The sequence below is a fragment of the Alligator mississippiensis genome, chromosome 2 (assembly GCF_030867095.1).
Source record: "Alligator mississippiensis isolate rAllMis1 chromosome 2, rAllMis1, whole genome shotgun sequence".
NCBI lineage: Eukaryota > Metazoa > Chordata > Crocodylia > Alligatoridae > Alligator > Alligator mississippiensis.
Window position 1 is genome coordinate 7,675,414 of NC_081825.1, and position 6,164 is coordinate 7,681,577.

Consider the following 6,164-nt stretch of genomic DNA (forward strand, 5'->3'; position numbering starts at 1 on the left):
TTCTCTTCTCCAGACTAATAAAGCTCAGTTCTCTCAGCCTCTCCTCGTCTGCCGTGTGCCCCAGCCCCTGAACCATTTTCATTGCCCCCCACTGGACTCTCTCAAATGTGTCCACATCCTTTCTGTAGTGGGGGGCCCAAAACTAGTGGCAGGACTCCAGATGTGGCCTCCACTACTGTAGAACAGAGGGGAAGAATCACTTCCCTTGATCTGCTGGCAACGCTCCTACCAGTGCAGCCCAGGATGCCATTAGCCTTCTTGGCAACGCGGGCACACAATGGGGTGGAGTTGTGTAGGAGAGGGATTAAAATGAATGCCCAGAGAGCCATTGGAGGCTTTTTCCAAGAACTGAGTGCTGCGTAGTTTGTTCAGTCCTTTCCAATTGTTGGCATATCTGGGGGGGAAAATCCAGGAGCTTGTACTCCTGTTCTCTCCCTCTTCCCCCCTTAAACTCCCCATGCATGCATGCTCATGATCACTAGCTCATGCTCCTTCCCTCAGGTATTTTACAGTGGGACTCTGCTTGGAAAAGGACACGGACTTGTAGGATTCTGCATTTATGGCATCTCAGCGTTTCCAGGGAAGGAGCACTCGGTTTATGAACAGAAGGCCTCCAGCTTCTATTGAAATACCGGTGCCGTGCACGTGAAAAACCAGGCTCGTGGCTTTGAAGCTCGGTGCCTTTCCTTTGGGTTCTGGGAGGAGGGGACTGGAGCGTCAGATGAGCCCTTGGGTCTCCAAAGCGGGCAGCATGTACTCTCCAATTGATTGTTTAACTCCTGTCCTCAGTTAGATCAGGGTGACCGAACAAAGCATCTCAGACCTGCTCCAAAGTACCTGGAGTCTTCATCAGTATTGCAAAGACTTGGCCAATTTAAGGAGCATTAGTCCCATTAAAAGGTAGCATGGGTCTTGCATTTGGCAACATAACCTGCTTTATAGCTACAGAGCCCCACGGCTGTGTATCGTACGGGAGGCCTGCCTTCCTGCAGCTGTGGCAGTCGCTGCTGATCCAGACGGGAGAGGTAACCCACACATCACATTTCAGAAAGCAAATGGAAAGCTGCTGGGGGTTTTTTTTCCAAATAGATTATAGCAACCTGGGGCTTTCTTTGATCTGCAATAGCCCAGTGTGGCTTTAAACACTGCGTCTAACTGTGTTTCTACATTGCATTGCTGATCAGTGTGGTATTCAAAGGAAAGGTGGGGTGTGGGGGGCTCATCCTAACTCTTACTGCGTTTGCTTACATACCCCCTGCTTCCAAAGAAGAGACGCGCTGTGCTAGGATAGAGCACAAAAAGATTTTCCCAGAGGCCTGGCTGAATCCTGGCCACGTGGAGCAAGGGCAGGGTCTGCCCATCAACGTCCCACCCTCCCCTTCCTACTCAGCCAAAACCTAGAAGTTTAACCCCAACACAGTTGCTGCTGAATTGACTTGCCCAGAGCCAAAAGCTGCTGTCAATTCAGCAGTGGCCGTGACAGGGTTCAACCTCTAACTTTTGGCTAAGCCGTTGTCTCCACCTCTCCTCCATGCAGCTGGGAGGGAGCCAGGCCCCGGCTCCCATCCCAGCACCCCTGTGCCCTCCTTCCAGTGCAGAAATCAGCTTTGTGCCTTAAGACAGGCCCCCCCAACTTTGACAGCTAGTGAGAGTTGAACCTGTCTGAACTGGCATTCCCCAGCACCCAAAAAGCATGCAAGGGGACAGCAAATAAAACCATGCGCCTTTGCCCATCTCCTGGGGATGTGTCTCTTCCTCATCTGTGCTGCGAGGCCTGGGCTCCACGGCTGTTGGAGGGCTTTTCTCCATAGGCATTTCCCAGGGAGGGTTGGTTTCCCCATCGCTGCGGTGCTCAGCGTGGGGTTTCTCTGCAATGATACCATTTACCAGGACCCTGTTTGGGTTCTGCTTGAACCTGGGTGAAAAAACAGATTTGAAAGCTGCTTTTCCCTTAGCCAGTTAATCATACTGCAGTCCATCGTGGCCTGCTCACCTCCATGGGCTACTGTAGTGCTAATAAAGGCCAAAGGATCAATAGCAATCTCCTGTTAGATTGGGTCTCAGTGGGTAAATTGGGATGAAGTGAGATGCTGAAATGCCTCAGACCCCTCCCTGTTCTGGGGACCACTCTTGCTCAGTCGCCTTGTGCTTCCCTGGCCGTGTCTGTCACCTCCTGTCTCTTGTCTCGGGGCCATCACGTGTGCGCAAAGGCTGTGGAATAACAGGAGGGTTGGACGTTTCCAGATGTGACGGCGAGCTGGCTTCTGGCTGAAGGGGTCTCTGAACCAACACAACCTGATGCTACTTTGGATCTGGCTTTGGGACGTAGCAAGCTCCCTAGAGAGAAGCAGTCTGTGTCTTAGGAGGTTTTCAAGCAGGGCCTGGATAGGCCGTTGTCTGTGATGGTTCAGAAATGGTGCCTCCTCCAGCTGTGCATTTCATCGGAGAGTCCCAGCCAGGGTGCTGGGAGAGCCTTTTAAGGGTGCCGCATAATATCAGCACTGTTAGGTGTGCAAGCACCTGTACATGATTCACAAGATCAGCCCAGACAGTTCAAAGAGGCATCCATAGTGACAAAACCCGTGCTGCCCGGCTCTGCCCTTTCTGAGGTCCTTGCAAACAAAGAATTGCCCTGCTATTTTTTTCCATAGCAAAAAAAAAAGAGCGAAAGCAAAGAGCCGGCAACAACTGGGAGACTAAATTAAAGCTTGACATCCACTGGCCCAGGTGGCCTTTAAGATCCTTCTCGGCTCTGTGATTGTATTAAGTGCCGGGTGTAGAAAATAACCTTGGATCGAGCGATCGCAAATTGATTTAGCTTAAGTGGAACAAGGGAAAAAAAAACTCCCCTGATTGCAGAAGGTGCAAATGTGGACGAGCTAAGGGAGCCAATTCACAAAGCGGGCTGGACTGGAGAGCAAGGGGCCGCGCATGTGAGGAGCAAGATGGCCAGGACTTTCTCGGTGTCAGGGGCTGAGTCCTTCAGGAATCTCTACCCAAGGCGAAGGGGGAAAAACGAATAGGACATAGCGCTAACGGGATGAACCCCCACCCTGACAGAAAACGGATGGTAGGAATAAGCAAAGCTTACAAAAGGCCTGACCAGCATGGAAAGCTGTGTCTTTGAGGTCAGGAAGAGCAGGGCTAAAGTGAGCATTGCTAGCTGTCAGGCTGTACGACTAGAGCGGGTTTCATCCGTATAAATAAAAGCCCATGGGCGAAGAGGTGCTCCTGTGCAGTAGGATGCATTAGGCTGATGGCTAGAGACTAAAGATAGTCCAGGTGTGGTCCAGAGCCGGTACTTGGCCCCCGCGTTCAAGGATGACGATGTTGAACCCCGGGGGCAATCGGCGCACGCTGGGGAGGGGCCCAGATGGCGTGCACTGGTCCATCCGTTGCGTACACCAGTACAGATTACACTGGGCTGGAGCCGGCACACAGCTCGCTCTCTGTGACTCCCAGCGACACTGTTACAGCCTCCCACCCCGAGCTGGCATGAGAAGACAGCGGCCTGTTCGGCTTCCACAAATGTCCGCTCTTGGGTGGAAGCAGACGGGCGGCTCGAGCGCGACTTGCGCTGGTTTAGTCGTACCCTGGACTGTTCCTGGGATAACTGCACGGGATTTGAGTCCGATGCACCCGAGTCAGTGTGTAAGGGTCTGCGCCAGGCTTACCGGGGGACAAACACGCTGTGTGTCCACATCGGAGCGGAGCAGCTATCTTGTACAAGGACCTGCAGGGCTCACTAAGCATGTCCATGTGGGAGGTAAGTGCCTAGCTCCCTGCAGATCTTCTTACCAGGATAGGTTTGTTGGGCAAGGATGATCCGAGACTAGGTGCGTCTTTGCTACGCTGTGGGTATTTCCCAGGTTTCTGGGCTTTGCTGGTTGCTGCATGGGTCCAAGGAGGAAATGACCCCCCTTCTGTGGCTACATGTGTCAGGATTTTATAGCTTCTCTATGATGCTAGCACCTCTTCGCTGCTCCCCTGCCTGATGGATGCCGCGATTCCCAGCTGCGCGTGTGCAGCACCGAGACAGCCGCGCTGATAGAGCCAAGTGACTACCTGCTCCGGCCCAGCCCCGCGGGGTTCGTCAGCCCCAAAAGCCTCCTTCGCGACTAACTCTGCGATGAGATGCAGCCACGTGCTCGCCTGGCGCCTTGCATATCTTTCCATGATCAGCGCTAACAAAGGGCCCCTCTGGGGCGAGAAGAGCCTCGAAAACATCTGCAAACAAGCAAGTGCCCTGAGCGAGACGCGCGTGCGAGGCCTGCGGCAGAGGCAGGCGCCGGCTCCCGAGCTCGGGCCCCGCTGGAGGTGGGCTCCGTCGCTGCCGCCCGGAGCAAGTCCCAAACCCAAGCAGCTGGGGTGAAGACTGTTGCGTGACATTGCTATGTCCCCCTGCAGCCTTAGGTAGCGGAGAAGACTTCCAAAGCCCCTTCAGGACTGAGGTGCCCAAACCCGTTGGTCAGGGGAGCTGTTGGGTGCTCGGTGGCTGCGGTGCGTGGCATAGGGCCGGGATGTTCTTTGGACTCTGGGACCAGCGGCTATGATGGGCACTGGGAACTGGCAATCGCCTCAAACTTCGCTGACCCTCACCCTCTTCCCCTGCTGATGTTGCCCGACGGGTCCTGTGCAAACCACGCGGGGGCTGCGGCCCAGCCCGACCGTGCTGCAGCTACACCAGCTCACTGCCGCAGCCTAGCGTGCAAGCAAGCGTGCCCCAGACTCTCCTGGGGCCAGCGTGAGAGCAGCGGCATGGGCAGATGGGTCGCTGCAGCAGGGCCTTCTGGACAGGGAATAAACCCTTTGGCTTCGGGAAACTGGGAGCTGCCTGGATGCTTTCCCATCCTGGGCTGCGGGAGAGGGACTCCCTTGCCTCTTCCACCAAAGCAGGTGACGGTGGCTCGTGCGAGGGCCTGGCTGTTGGATCTTGGCTTTGCTCTGGGCCCTACAGGTAGCATCTACGTGGTCCTAGTCCGGGGAGAAGGCGCAAGCCAGTGCTTTTCCTGTGCAGAAGGAATGGGCCGGCGGAGATCAACCGCCCTTTGATTCCCTTGTCTGACCTGGCATGTCTCAGCCCATATCCCGGCCTTTTTGCCTTTTGTGTTTCATCCCCCTCCTGCTCCCCCGTCGCTCCCTGACTGATCTGCTGCTTGATTCCATTAAGTGATGCCGCGTCGCAGCTGCGAGTCCTTCGCCGCTCGCTCGGAAAACAGCGTATTAACCTTCCTTGACTTAAAAGAGCGTAATTACATTTTAATCTTATATTCCCACGTTATCATTCCAGACACAGAGTCATTGGCATGCAGATCAGCTCTGGCTAACGTCATTTTAAGATACAGTCAAGGGAAGAGACGGGGCATGAGCGCGTAACGTTGTGGTCCAATTTAGCGCCAGCTTTGAGTTGTGTTCACATAAAAGTTTTTCTTTTGATGCCACCTATCTCCATTTTTTTTTAATTTTTCTTTTGCTGTCTCCTCTGGTGGTTCGACATGGGCCGAGCGCTGAACTCGCCAAGCTGTGCGCGGGGAGGCAGGATTTGAGTGGAGGATACAGCGTTGAGTTGATAGTGCCTAGCTTGGGGCTTAAGAGCATCCACTGCTCCTTGTATCCATGCACCGTTATCCCTGCATCCCCTGGCAGGCCAGCACATGGAGCACGGAGCATGGAGCACGGAGCATGGAGCACGCAATCCCCAGCCCACCTCGTGCAAGTCGGAGCGTGCGGTTTATCGCTGAGAGCGAAGCCTCTCCAAGTCAGGATGTCCACATTTCTTTGTCCAGCTTTGCCACTGGTGGTCCTTGGCATTGCCCGGGGCCGGACAAGTGCGCCCCTGCCCAGCTCCTCTGGGCTCTTGGGGCTGAGTTACCAGGAGTGCAGCGTCCACAGCCCTTCCCGAGTCAAAGCCTCAGGCTGCACCAGCTCCTTGCAAAGAGCTCAGCAGCCACGTGGGGTCTTGAATGGCCCCTAGGTGAGTGCCCCGCTGCTGCGAGCTGTGTCCACACCCCGTGGAGTACACAGCACCCTGCTGAATAACGTGGGGCTTCAGCTCCTCCATGCCTCAGTTTCCCTGATCTGTGAAATGGAGCCCGATGTGCATTGAAAACAGCCTGGCCATGGGCTGCCAGCTGCACATCGCTAACGCTGCCAGGGCCTTTGAA